Source organism: Canis lupus, chromosome 4 (genome assembly GCF_003254725.2).
Source record: "Canis lupus dingo isolate Sandy chromosome 4, ASM325472v2, whole genome shotgun sequence".
Taxonomy (NCBI): domain Eukaryota; kingdom Metazoa; phylum Chordata; class Mammalia; order Carnivora; family Canidae; genus Canis; species Canis lupus.
The window spans coordinates 29,284,651-29,299,179 of NC_064246.1; the positions used below are offsets into that span (position 1 = coordinate 29,284,651).

General features: G+C 59.1%; 1 protein-coding gene and 1 long non-coding RNA gene across 10 annotated transcripts in view; one reads left to right on the forward strand and one right to left on the reverse strand.

Annotated features, from left to right (window-relative positions):
* Window positions 1–14,529, forward strand: part of ZMIZ1 (zinc finger MIZ-type containing 1) — a 231,491-nt gene that overhangs the window by 100,770 nt on the left and 116,192 nt on the right. The window lies entirely within an intron of this gene.
* On the reverse strand, window positions 6,728–11,644 carry LOC112651417 (uncharacterized). Its single transcript, XR_003130784.3, has 2 exons — window positions 7,706–11,644; window positions 6,728–6,913 (listed from the first exon to the last, which is right to left on the reverse strand). It is a non-coding gene; the product is annotated as an uncharacterized LOC112651417 (long non-coding RNA).

Consider the following 14,529-nt stretch of genomic DNA (forward strand, 5'->3'; position numbering starts at 1 on the left):
CAGGGACCCGTAAATTGAAAACATGATGTTTCCTGTCAGAGGCCAGCGCGGGGCTGGACTCGGTGTGGCCTTGGAAAGCTGGCCTCGCTCTCAGGAAGCCCTGCTCCCCACAGCACCGCCACAAAAACAGTGGAAAAGTGAAACCTTTTCAAGTCTGTGTTTCCACTGTAAACAGGGGATGAAAGCTGGCCCCTGGCCTCCTGGCGCTGCTCAGCCTTCCTCTGCCCGCGCCAGCCTGCACAGTCTTTGGAGGCACCTCAGCTGCCCCCTGGGCCCCAGACAGCGCCCCCCACCCCCGCCCCGATCAGAGAAGCCCAGGCCCCCTGACCATGAGGGCTTCCAAGTGTAGGTCAAGCCTCAGGCCTCAGTACCCGTCTCATGAGGTGAGAAGGACGAGGGGAGGACACCAGGGTACAGAGAGGGACAGGACGCGCCCAAAGTCACACAGCGACGTGGGGGCAGCCCTGGCCCCTCCTTCCTGCCCACGGTGACGTTCCAGGGCCTACAGGCCCCGGTGGGAGGCTCCGGTGGGTGGGCTCCGTGCCTGCATACAGCCGGCGCCCACTGCAGCCAGGGCTCCTTTGCCTGGGTCCTGCGGACGAAGAGCCTCGCACGAGTCGCGTTTAGTGGGCTTAGTGGCTTATTTCAACTCTAAGAACATCCTTTACTCCATATAGTAAATGTAAATGCACTCTTGTTGCAGGATGTCTGGAAGTCCCGTAAAAGTTGAAAGAAGAAAAATAAAACCCGTCCGTGATCCTCCCACCTACCGGCCATCCCGATCGGCATTCTGGTGTATTTCTTTCTGGTCACTTTATAATTTCCTTTCCTTCTCTTTGGGACTTCTATCATGAGCAGGTTTCAGGGTGACTCAGTGTTCCTAGAAAATGTGATTCTTAATGGCCCTGTGGAAGGACCTGGAACAGGGCTCAGGCCGTCTCCCCACCACCCCCCGCCCCGGGTCGGCTTGGCCCCCTGGCCGGGGTGGGGCATTGGGTGGGGATGCAGTGGGGAGAGACCCCAACCCTGGAGTTCCTGCTGAAGGCGCCCTGGCCTGGTCCCCGGACTGGAGAACGCGAGCGGCTCTGATTTCCCTTGTGACCTCTGGCCTGTCTGATCGGCCTCCCCACCTGTGAATGGGCGAGCGGGGCCCCACGAGTCCTCGGGGCTCATCAGCCTGCCTCAGAGCCAGCTGCCTGCAGGCAGACGTGCCTCCCTTTGGTCCGTCCAGCACTGGGTGCCTACTCTATGCAGGTGTTGGCGCATCAACTTGATGAGAGGCCCCTGTTCGTAGCCCTGTCCTCCCCACAGTCGTGCCTCCCACACTCCTGCCCCTGCTAACGCTCCGGCTCCCCAGGCCCTCCTCCTCGCCAACCCCTCACCAGGCAGCCAGCTGGGCGGGGGCGGCAGGGGTCCCAGGAGGAGCCATCTCCGGCCCCCTCCATCCGCCAACGTCCTTGGTGGCCCTTAGACAGCTTTATGGAGGACGGATGGAGGCTGTCTCCCTCCTGGCAGGTTTATTTCTTCATTTTTCAAGCCTTGCTCTGATTTTTCCGTGTCGGCTTCCCTGGTCCCCTCTCCCCCTCCCTCTGCATGCTTCCCCTCCCTCCCCCTCCAATCTGTCAGCCCAGCCAGGAGAGAGGGCCACTGGCCTCCAAGGTGATTGAATTATTGGGGGGGGGGGGAGACAGGCCAGGGTTTTCTGCGTGAGTGCTTTTGGCTTCCTGCCCTTGGAGAGGGGCTGGAGGAGGGGGTGCGACTGGCGGTGACCGTGGGCCGTGGGTTTCCCAGACTGCCCTGCTCTCTCCTGTCTGGGCCCCAAATGAGCTCTGCCACCGATGGTGTGGGCTGCCCGAAGGCCACTGCCCCTCTGCCCAGCCCGGCCCTGCTCAGGGCTCGGTTTCACCCCCAACCAGATGGGCAGGTCTCTATCCAGGCGAAAAGGGGAAGGAGAGGTGTTAGGGCAGCCTCGAGCCCTGACTCACACAGGGAACCTCTCACCCGTTGCTGGCGGTGCTGCGGGCCTGGGACCCGGGACGAGGAAGAGAAGGAGGTTGACACATAAAGCACCTACTGTGCGCATGACTTCATGAAAACCTCCCCTTTGCATAGTAGCTCAGAGACCGGTGGCAACAGGTCAGGGTTCCTGGCCTTGTTCTTGCGGCTGAGAAAGGTGCCTGAGAAACTCCTCCTGCTGGCCCCTCGGCTCCTAGGCGACCAGAGGGGTCTGGCTGGGTCTCTTCAGGTTCTCCAGGGAAAGCAGAAAGCCAGACACTCAAAAGGGGACCCCGTAACTGCTTGGTAGACTTCCTTCCACTGGAGCGAGAGCAGAGAGGCGAAGTCCCTAGCCCCAGGTCACACAGCTCGAATCGGGGCCCGCTTTGCCGGTCTCCAAGCCGTCCCTCCCGGTCTGGGTGTCGCCAGGGGAGGCTGCCGTTCCAGCTGGCATCGTCCAACCTCAGGGCTGCTCGGGGTCCCACCCCCTTCCCGCTGGTGTCCGTGCCCCCATCAGGCCGCACGCTCTCGCTCTGTCCTGGCCGCCGCCGTCGCCGTCGCCCAGAGGAAGGGTCGGGAGGGAAGCCCCCTCCCCCGCTCTGCTCGGGCTCATGGAAATGAAAAACACATTGGCTTCATTATCCCGGACTGAATGAGCAGGGTTGCCATGGTGACAGCCATCTCGGGCCCGCGAGGGGGCAGGGAAGGGGCTGGCAAGGCCGTGGCAAGTGGGGACCGGGCGGCAGGTGAGCAGGTGCCCCAGGCGGGCAGGCAGTAGGAGCAAGTGCTCCCGTGCCACCCACCCCTGCGCCACCCACCCCTGCGCCGGGCCCCTGGCTTCCGAGCCCCGCCTGCGGGCGGAGAGGGGCAGGCAGGCCCCATCCTCCACAGACCGGCCCCTCACCCACCTGCACCGCGGCCTGTCCTCTGTCCCCTTCCAGGAGGATTTTGCTGAGGGTGAAGGTGGGCTCGTGCCTCACACCATCCTAGAGGCCAAGAATGAGGGAGGAGGCGGGAGGTGGGGGGCCAGATGAAGGAAGAGGGTCCCCCCCACTCCCCTCGCAGAGATCAGTCCTGGGACTGACTCCACAGGCCTCCCCAGGGGCCAGGGCTGAGGATGCATGAGGGTGCCAGGCTGTGCACACCCCAGCACTGCAGTGTGACAGAGCCCGTCCCGCTGACCCGGTCCTCCAGCATAACCCACCTGACAAGAGGATGGGTCATCAAATAACCAGCAGGGAAATAGGCCCAATGGCGGTTGTGGGGATGCCAGCAGGGCGTCCTGGTCCAGCACAGCCTGTGCCTGTGGAGGAAGGTCCCCTTGCCGCCAGGCCTGGGCTGGGCTGTCCCCGTGACCCAGACCCTGGCCAGAGCCAGGCGCCCTGATACCCATATGGGCTCACCTTTTCCCAGAGCCTGTCACCCCAGGGCCTGAGACTGAGAGCAGCACCCCCTTGGTAGGCCCAGGTCCTACCTCCGATGTGCTCGGGCTGGTCCAGGGGAGACAGACTGTACCTCCTTTCTCCTCTGGCTCCCTGATGGCGTGGGGGCCCAAGCTGGCCCCCTGGAGGATCCCCAAGCAAACACTGCGGCCTGTCTTAGAGCAGATTGTCTCGGCCGGCCCCTCCTGGTGATCCAGAGGCACTCAGGAGCATCGAGTGCCCACTAGGGACTTCCCTTTTAGACAACACTGGTCAGAGAAACCCCACACTGACTCCAATCCCAGTTTCACCCTGGCCCCGAACTCTGACTTCAGACTGAGCCTCCAGCCCAGCCTTCTGGCCCAGCCGCCTGGGCACACTCCCACCTGTGCTGAGTCCAGCCTCTGTTCCAGCTGTTCTGTTTGCCTCGCCAGGTCTGGCCACCTCCTGCTTCCTATTTTAGAAGAGGAACCCCCTGCTGCCAGAGGGCACATGACTAGTCCAAGGGCACAGAGACTCCGGGCACCACGGCCTGGGGTGGGATTTCTCTTTCCCAAGAGACAGATCCTTTCATTCCCCGATGACATGGGTCAGGGCTCCACATGGCCCTAGACCGAGAGCCTGGCAACTCCAGGGGCTGGGGACAGGCTCCGTGCCAGAGCAGGTTTGGAGAGGAGGCAGAGAAGATTTTAGCTCCTTGACAGCTGTTCTTGGTGGAGGGGGCCCGACCCCAGCCTTGCTGACCGCGCCTTAGCAAGCGGACATGGTGCTGCGGCCCCTCCTGCGGTGGGCCGTGGGCCTCGGAGGAGACAGGTGGTGAGCAGCCAAGCTCGGCAGATGTGGTCGGGGTGTCCATGACACGGCCATAGCCTTGCCTCCCTGCCAAATGGAGGTCGGTGCCGGGGGGGGGAAGGCAGCGCCGGCAGGAGGAACCCCGGCGCCTCCCTGGGGGAGAGGAAATCCAGGGGTTCCCAAACAGCCACCTGCCACTCGGATCTGCAAGCAGATCCTGGGGGCTCAAGCTAAGATGCCGATTCCCCAGCCCTCCCAGGGAGGCTGGGACAGAGCCCAGCAGTCAACCCCAAACCTCAGACCGTGGGCAGCGCTTGCCTTGCTGCCTGCAGGGGCCTAGCCAGCCCGTGTCAGCCTCTCAGGCCCTATGCTCCGGGCCTCCCTGCAGAGGTCCCCTCCCTGTGCTTCTGGTCCTAGGGTCACATCCCCTTGCTGGGCCTCCCCGGGTCCTGTCCTACAGAGGGCCAGCCTCAAGCCAACCCGGGGGCCTTGGGCCTAGCCCATCCCCCTCTTCCCTCTCATCCATCGTCCACCCGCCCCAAAGCCCGCAGTCCCCATGGCATCTGTCTCCCCACCATTGACCTCCTCTGACTCCGCGGCTGTGTGTCCCGGGCCCGCCTCCCAGCCACCGCCACGGCTCCTGCCCGGCTCCCCGCCCATCAGCTGAGGGCAGCCGCTGGGCAAAGCTGTCATTTTCCCTGCCAGGAATTATAGGTTTGGGACTGAGGGAGTCTGAACTGCAGGAGGAGGAGCCGGGCCTCTCACCCTGATGCCAACCCCAAGAGACACCTCACGGAAAGGGTGGCCTGCTGTGGAGTGCTTCTGGGGCCGGGTGGGGATTTCTGTAACCCAGTGTCACCCCGGCTGTGTGTGTGCGTGTGCGCGTGTGCGCGTGTGTGCATAGCCTCTCAAGAGTCACAGATTCTCTCATATTCATTTAACTTAATCCTCCCAGGTATCACATAGGCAAACCAAACCCATCTTCCAGCTAGAGACACGGCTCAGAAAGGGCGGTGGACTAGCCTGGATCACCCAAGAGACTGCAGCGGAGGCAGACCAGGCTACCCTGGCCCTCCGCTGCCCCACCCCCCAGGTGGCCGCTCCTCCTGGCCCTGCACACCCCACACCGCTCATTGGGGGTGGGGCAGAGAAGAGACGGGGCCGTCCCAGACCTCCACTTAGGCCCAAGCGCCAGGCCCCGTGGTCCAGTGGTGTGTGTCACAGCCACCATGCCAGCTGCTGGGGAAGGTGGGACAAACAGAGCCGTGTCCCTTTCTGCTCGGCCATCCCAGTGCCCCCTGGAGCTGGGTTTACAGGGAACGGTGTGACACAGGCCTGGACTATGACAGCCTTGGTTCAGGGTACACAGATGCTGGAAACCCCTCCCGATGGTTCACCCACCAGTGGATGACCCCAACCAGACCCAAACCTGGGTCCCCCATTATCCACTCTGGAAGGAAATGGAGTGAATGTCCATGTGCCAGGAACGGGGCCCAAGGACCCCAAATGGTTTTGAAGATTTGAGGGAACACAGTGGATCGGTTCCCAGCACAGGCCTTAGAATCAGGCTGCTGGCATCGGGGTCCGAGCCCAAGTCACGCAACCTCTCTGGGGCCTTGCTGGAGATGAGACGAACCTAAAGCTCTTAGCACAGAACGATGAGGTGAACAACGCGTGTTCACTGGGCGTCTGCTAGGGTCCCCCTTCTCGGTTCAGCAGGCGCTAACGGTCCCTACTCACCACGTGACTGCCAGGAGTGGGGTGTGAGGGCTGGCATGGTGCGGGGCCCGCAGGGAGAGAGAGCAACCTGGCCCTCCTGGGACAGCTCAGGAGCCTGCACTTCTGATGAGTGGGACTGGGCCACTGGGTCGGCCGCCACTCCCTGGACTGGGTGGCCAGCCCAACCTGGCCCGTGTCAGGAGCCGGAGCATGAGGGAGCCAAGGCTGGGGGAAGGCCTGCCTGTTCTTGGGAATTCACGGCGTGTCTGCCTGTCACAAGTACCTCGATAGGGAAGATTTGTGGGTGAGATTTGCAATTCTGTTTTCTCTGAGGGTTATAAATCAGCTGCATGCACACCCGGCTACAGTGTGGGCCTGAGACGCACACACACACACACACACACGCACGCACGCGTGCGCACATGCTCACACACACGTGCAGAAATGCGGTCCAGGTCCTGCCTGCCTTTCCCTAGGCTGGGAGAAGGAGCTCTTGGGGGAGCTGAGCTCTAAGAAGGGAAAATCCCAGGTGCCCAGCTACTGCCTAGCCTTACAGGATCCCAGAATCATCCAGAATCAAGGGCTCGAGGCTGGGAGGCAGGATGTCCCAGTGGCTGGAGAAACAGTGCATCATGTGGGTTACTAGTGTGAGCTCAAGAGCCTGCCTGGCTGGGTCCAAACCTTGGCCCTATGCCTCCCTAGCCACATTGCTTATAGAGCTGCATGCCTCAGTTTCCACATCGGCGAAACGGAGCCAATCATAGCATGCGCTTCATAGGATGGCCGCGGCACAAAATAAGTTAAGCGGAGTAGAGTGCTTTAATCACAACAGGCGCGTCGTATGAGCTCAGGCAGGCGTGGCTGTTCGTCACCATCCTCATCGTTAGTTAAGAGCCATAGGTGTCAGGCGAGGGCTTGAACCCTGCCCTCCCTCCTGGTAGCTTTGTGAACGCAGGGACCGTTACTACCGACTCCGCAGAGCTGTTCTGGGCACAAGGGAGATGAAGCTCATGAAGGACACCGTATCAGGCCCTCGGGGCGTGGCAGCCGGGGCCGTATCTACCCCTGATTCGGGGCCCCCAGGTGGCTCTGCTTCTAGGGCCTGTCTTCCCAGGGAGTGTTTGGAGGCAGAGGGGAGCAGAGGAGTGAGTTCTGGAACCTCTGTCTCCCTTCTGCCGGCAAGGGAAGAAGTCTCCAGCTGGAGCCCCTCTCCTGTCCCCATCCCTGTCCCAAGAACCGGCCTGGAGGCTGGCAGGTGTGGCTCCCAGCTCTGCCACTCACTGACGGGTGGCCTTGGGCAGATCACTTGACCCTTCAGTCCCCTCCAGCGAGGAATAACTGCGCCTGCTTCACCGGGCAAGTAGAGGGCAAATTAAATGAAATAATGTGTGCGGAGCACTTAGCACAGCGCCCAGCGGCCAGATAAGTACTCTAATGCGATGGCAGGGCCTGTCTGCCTCCTCTCCTTTCCCCCACCTACTCCCACCCCCTCCCACACCTGGCACACCGAGGCAGTCTTCCCCCACCAGGTGTTTAAATGTTCCACTCTGGGGACATGGACCCTAAAATCCATGAGGTACCCGTGAAGCCGCTTTTGAGTGACCCTGGATGGAGGGAGATGAGCTCTCTTCCCGTACAGTTGCCCCGTGCCAGCCACGGACAGAGGCGCGGCCTTGCTGGTCCCTAGGCCGCCCACCCTAGAGCCTTCACCACTACCTTGGGGTCCTCGGGTGCTGCCGCACGCAGGCTAGTTTCCAGGTGGTTTCTGCCATTTTTACCTGTTCCGTCCTCAAGCCCTAGGAGGCAGTGATCTGAGGATGAGTAGCTGCTTGCACACGTGCGGGGGAAGCGAAGGGGGCCGCACTGTGCCCAGTATTTGCATCTCTCCCCACTCCCCCCACCCCCCAGCTAACGGCCCGGGCGAGCAGCACGGTGAGGCCTTGGCCGCGGGTAATTGTTGGGAGCATCCCGGGCCAAGCCTTGGTCTCCCGGCAGAACTTTGGAGGCTGGACTTCTCTGTTGCCAGGGAAACCAATGTGTTCCCTGGAAAGGAAACCACAGTGCTTTGGCTGTTAAGACACCCTCCCTACCCCCCACCTCCCAAAAAACGAGTTCCCTCCAAAACTGATTCCCCCGAAACTGTCTAGTCGGCAGCATCCCGCCTCCTCCCTGAGCCTGCTGAAATGATAGAAAATGAAATCTGCCCCTGACCTTGTGCTTTTCACCTCTTTTTTAAACATTCCACTGTAGCACAAGGACATGTTTTGTTTTTTCTTATTTATCTTCCTCCCATGCCAGCTGGGGCTCTGAGTCCTTCTCTTGTTGACTGGAGCCAGAAGGGGAAGGACTTCCACATTTTTTTTTTCGTTCAGCTGTCAGCAGAAATAAAACAAGCAGGTTTATATTTGGAAAGCAGAGGGTCTCAGCCACCAGATCGCTATGTCCGGGATAGGTCACAGCCTTCGTGTCCCCTCACGGCTTGAAATTTGATCTGCAGATTTGAAGGGTGGTGGGGAGGATACAGCAGGCCTGGCTTTCTTCACACTGACTTTTAAATGGCATTGGAGGGTCATGGGTGGTTCCTCAGCGGCTGACAACTCAGGGCCCAGGCAGGGATGGCTCTTAGAAAAGAATCCTCTGGGAGGACCTAGAGCGGTCAGATAGAGGCAAGGTCTCGAGTGCCCACATTTCCTTCCCATTCGTCTTCCGACCCCGTGCAGGGAGGCGGGGAGCCCTCACCCAGCCACACAGGTGAGGCACCTGAGTCTCAGAATCTTGAGATTGTCCAAGCAGTGGAGTCAGGACTCCCAGCCAGGCCGCAGTGACCCCGTGCATCATCCTATTAGGAGGCAAAGCCAAGCCAGGGAAGGAGGGAGAGAGAAAGGTGGCCAGCGTTCACTTTCAAGAGCCCCAAATGCTTTGGGGGATACAGTAGAGAGGGGAGAGAATGTGAAGAGACCTTGCTCCAAATCCCAGACACCTCCTTACCCCCTCTTGGGCCTGGGTCTCCCCCTCTGAACAACTGCCTCAGACCTGCCTCCCCCTAAGGCCCCTGCCAGGGCCGCCCCCCTCTCACTGCTCATAGGGCCACCTTGTTTTGGTGATTGAGCAGTTAATTTTCCACCTAGAAGTGATGCTCTGTTCCGTAAGTAATTTTAAACAAATTCTGTTCCTGTCCTTGCACTTCCGCGGGGTAGGAGAGAAAAACAGGAGCCGGCTGGGTTTTCCACCATCCTCAGCGGAGGGGGGTTTGCAGGCAGCTTGCACTCCGGGGCCGCGTGCCTTTAGAGCCCTGGACGGTGAGGGCACAGCACTCTGTCCCCGAGAACAGCCTCAAGAGGCTCAAGACCCGGCCCCAGGTCTCAGGTCGAGCAAGTGGGTCCTGAGGAGCCATTTCGATGGGGTGTCAAGTCCTCTTCGGCCCCACACTGGATTTTCATCAGGTCTTTCTTGGTGACTCCTGAAACCCCCTGTCAGATCTTCCTATTAGCATGAGGCTCTAGGAGTGTAGAGTAAACTAATGAATTACAGCATGATTACACAGCACATAATTAACTTTGTAATTAATATGCAACTGCCACTTAAGCTAAAACACTGCTTATAGAGACGTACGGCAATAGTAAATCACAGGTCAGAAATAGCACTTTGGAATTTTCAAAAGAATGAGCGTAAGCAGGGAATCACTTAAGGCAGCAGGGCGAGTTAATTAAAAAGCAGATGAATTGTGAGCGCCCTACTCCATCTCAGTACCCTCTCCCTTAAGAACGACCCTGATGCCACCCTCCCAGCCTGACTGGCCAGGCCTGGTCAGAAAGGGACTGGTCATGCGGGTGTGTTTCTGAAATGAGACCGGCCTGCCCTGCCCTGTCCTAGCTACCCTCGCGCCTTAGCCCTCTGCTCAGTCCCATGGTCTGGCCCTCGGGGTGTGTGCTGCCAGCAGGTGGGTTGGTGGGGTTGGTGTAGCTCATCAGCCTTCACCTGGATTCTGGGTTCCTAGAATGCAGGGATGTCATCTCACTTTTTTTTTTTTTTTTTTAAATCCTTCCTTCCCCCAGCCTCCTGCCAGCACATTAAAGCCAGAAAATGCCTTAGGAGGAGCACCTGGGTGGCTCAGTGGTTGAATGTCTGCATTTGCCTCAGGTCGTGATCCCAGAGTCCTGGGATCGAGTCCCGCATCGGGCTCCCTGCAGTGAGCCTCCCTCTGCCTGTGTCTCTGCCTCTCTCTGCGTGTCTCTCATGAATAAATAAATAAAATCTTTTTAAAAAGAAAAGAAAATGCCTTAGGAACCATCTTACCCACCCCCATTTTGCCAAAGCCAGACAGGCCAAGGGCCGAGTGCTGTGGTCACATGGTGGCATGGACCCACGCCTGGTGGGGATCCCTCTCCTGTACTCTGTTTTAGCCCTACCTCCGGCTGGGGAGGCCTTTGAAGTGTGTCAACCCCAGGTCCCCATCCCAGCAACTCCACTGCCCTGCTATGTGACCTTAGGCAAGTTACATAACCTCTCTGGCCCTCAGTTTCCTCATCTGTCAAGTCTGAGCAATGATGCCCAACTCCTTGGGTCAGTGTGAAAATTAAGTGAGGTAACGTGTGTGAAAGGGCCAGGTGCAGGGTGAGTGCTCACTGCATGCTGATGCCCTCGGCCACCCTCAGGGTTTAGGGGTGCTTGGGGAAGCCTGTGACATCTCAATCAGGTCCATCCTTCAGGGGCTGAGAAAACAGGCCCAGAGAGGCAGGCTGTGTGTCCACGGCCAGGAGCCCCCCGATAATGGACCTCTTGTCCACATTCCCACTCTGGGCTGGGTGCTGCAGGTGCAAGCCAGCACAGGACAGCATCCTGGGGCATGACCGACGTGAAGGCCTGTTCCGGGCCATCTGCAAAGCCCCCTCTATGGTGCACAGGGAGATGGATGCTGGGCTTCCAAGTCTGACAGATGCGGGTTCAGATCCCCACTCTACCATTTTGTGATCTTGGGCCAGTTCCTTCGTCATTTCCTGTCTTCATGTTCACATCTGTAGATGGCGCTAATCACTCCACCTGGGGTTATATGGTCATAAAGATAATCCACCTAGAAGGCCATGTGTGCCTCCGGACACCCAGTAGATACTTAAGGAGACCCGTTTTGTTCTCAGCATTATTCACAACGAGGAACAGAGGTTCCTGAGTGGGTGCCAGCGGGCTCCCCACCCCCATGGCCTCAGGGATTCTCTGAACTCTGGCCTCCTTGGCCACCTTGGCCCGTGCCCTCCCTTGGCAGTTCTTGTCTTGGGTGGGGCCGAGGAGGAGCCAGTCTCTCTGCCTCAGGCAGCTCATGTGACCTTCCAGCTCTGGCCTTTGCCCTGGCCCAGGCAGCTCTCCCGACCTGGGCCAGGCCTGCTGGGGGTGGGCAGGCTGAGCCACCCCCGCCTCAGGCCTCAGGCTCCAGGCCGGTTGGGTGTACCATGCTGGCGGTGGCTGCTGGATCCAGAATCAGGGCCCCGGTCCTCAGGGGGGTGGGGTGGGGTGGGGGTTCCTATCTTCACGCAGGTGTCCTGTGGCTTCTCTTCCCACAGGCACTTCAGTTTCTGACCTCCCCCACCCCCACCCCCCCCACCATCTGCCTCTCCAGCCTCTTCCTGCTGTCTGGCCTCTACCCTACAGCCAGAATTTCTCAGAGCCGGTTCCTGGGAAAACTAGTTCTATGGGATTTTAAAATGTGTTTAGTGGGAAAAAAAAAAAAAGTGGTTTGCAGTCTAGTAACTTTGGGAAAAACCGAGTTCTTCAAGGTCCTCACATCGAGTGCTTTCACGATCTCCCAGCGAGGGAGGTACACAGCTCTCCTCCAACTAATCAGACCAGAGGACACTTTGTTTAGGGAGGATCTCAAGGGCCCCGTTTCTGAGGAACAGACATCGGGCAGCCTCGTCCCGGGCATGCAGGGCTCCGCTCTCTGTTTGCCCAGAATAGGCAGTGTTTTCCCTCTCGTCCCCCTACCTCGGGCAGGGACACTGCCCACCAGGGTGGACTGCACACAGCCGTCTAGGCTCCTGCCTGGGAGGAACAGAGCTCAGCTCACGCGTTGTGAAGCGCCGTCCTGATCCTGCCTTCCATCTGGAACTTTCCGTGACTTGCCTTTGCCCTGGGACAGATCCCTCCAGCTCCCCAACCTGGCATGGGGATACCTCAGCCCCCCACGTCCTCGGAGGCCAGGCCTTGCGCCCGTGGGGTGGTTCCCAGGGCTGCCTGTGTGAGAGCAAGCAGAAGGAGCAGCCCCTCACCACCCCCTCGTCCTGAGCACAACCCCTTTTGTTGTTGCAAACGCTGAACTTCTGCCTCAGATGTTGCTGCAACTAGATTTAAAACTAGATATAAAAACTAGATTTTTTTTTTTTGAATAAGTCTAAAAAGAAAAAGAAAGGTTGAAGCTCTTTCGTGTCTAGGGCGGTGGCATTTACCACCAGCCGCCCACCCGCCCGCCCGGCGAGTCACCAGCTCCTCTCCGGCCCTGGTTTCCTCCTGCCTGATGGAGACAGACGATAAGGCCCACCTGGGCCTTGTGCGGAGCCAGTGCTCCGTGAGCTCGGGCTGTGCTGAGTGCTGGCTGTTCCCTGACTCGGTGAACACAGCAGCCCCCGAGAACAGACACTGGTAGGACTGCTTCCTTTTTACAGGTGGGGAGCCTGAGGCACGGAGAGGGTAGCATTTTGCCGCATGTCACAGAAGCTGGCCAGTGGCAGAGCCAGAATTTGAACCCAGGCAGCCTGGTGACCTTGACGGCTAAGCTCTCCCGCCCGTGTTAAGATGTGGTGACATGGGCCAGGAGGAGGCTGCGACGCCAGTGCTCTCTAAACTGTGGAGCGCTGTGCACAGCGAGAGCGTGCGTGTCAGCGTGCGGCTTCGGAACACCTAGTGTGAATTTTGTCTCTTAGCAGACATCCAGGAAACGTGTTTTCAGGTTGCCCTGTGGGATGCCCGGTTTGTGCCTGGAGGGTTCTGGGCCCCCACTCCCCAAGCACAGATCAGATGGCAGGCACCAGATCCAGCCGACTCGCCCCCTGCTCTGCAGGCCTTCTGGGGAGTGGGCACACTTGTGGGGTCGGTGTGCCAGCCGCAGGCCAGCTGGGATGCCGAGAATCTCTGCATGGAGCATGGGGACTTCGTGGTGCTTCTGCAGGGACAGCACAGGTGCCAGTGGGGGAGGAGCCCCTGCTCCCCCAGCAGGCCCCCGTTTGAGCCGTCTCTGGCCACAGCGAGGGCCTGTGTCTGCAGGGGGTGCCTAGACGTGGTGAGGGGCAGAGAGAGTCGAGCTGAGGGCAGCTAGGGCTGCTGAGGCCTGGGTGTGAGCTCTGGCCCCACCTCTGACCCAGAGTGGGGTCCTCAGCGTTCTGCTTCAACTCCACCCCCACCTCTACCCCTTCTGTGGGCCTGTTTCTTCATCTGTAAATGTTAGGATAGGCCTTGGGGCCCCCGGGTGGCTCAGCGGTTGAGAGTCTGCCTTCGGCTCAGGTCATGACCCCGGAGTCCTGGGATCGAATTCTGCATCGGGTTCCCTGCATGGAGCCTGCTTCACCCTCTGCCTGTGTCTCTGCCTCCCTCTCTGTGTCACTCATGATTACATAAATAAAATCTTTTTATTTTTATTTTTATTTATTTATGATAGTCACACAGAGAGAGAGAGAGAGGCAGAGACACAGGCAGAGGGAGAAGCAGGCTCCATGCACCAGGAGCCCGACGTGGGATTCGATCCCGGGCCTCCAGGATCATGCCCCGGGCCAAAGGCAGGCGCTAAACCGCTGCGCCACCCAGGGATCCCCATAAATAAAATCTTAAAAAAAAAAACTATAGGCCTGAACACATGCCCAGATCGTTTCTAGATTGAAGGACTATTTGGGTTTTTTTAATCATCTACCAATTTAAGTACAAATAAGTATCTGCTTTCTGATTCCTTTGTCTCCTTCCCTAGCTTCTTATTTCTTAAGAAATTAAAAAATATATATATCTGACCATCCCTAGCAACTGAGTAAAGGAGAAGGCACACACAGTTGGTAAACATAAAAGCCTGAGCGGTGGAAAAACTGTCCTGGGTCGGCCACACTTCCCTGAGTGACTGGCTAGAAAGGCCCCATCCATTCTGAGCCTTCATTTTCTCATCTGCAAAATGGTTCACAAGCTGCTGCAAAGCTGCGGCTAGAGAGTTGCTTAAAACATGTTGGCTCGCCCGAGTGGTCCATTCGTGGCCTCTGAGCTCCAAAAGAGCCTGGCTGTGACTTCCAGTTTAGGGGAAAGGGAACAGAGTCAGAAACTGAGCGGTCTGGGTGCAGATTTCTGCCCCTGCCTCGCTGGGGTAGCGACGCCAGGCTAGGCCCTCCTTGGCCGGGCCTGGTCGCTCTCCTTTCAAAGACAGGGCTGCCCGGAAGTTCTCTTCTCACGTGTCGGTGCCGGGTGGTTCAGCAGGCCGGGCAGAGGGGTGTGCGAGGATTGGCTGCCACGCCTGGGTTCGATGGGAAGAGTACTGGTGACTGGCTGTGCCTGCTGTGGGCATGGGGGGTGCAGTCTCCTGCCCCCCGGCCCCGCCCCGTGGTCCTTCACGGCTGCTCTCGTCTGCCTGCTCTCCTTGGAC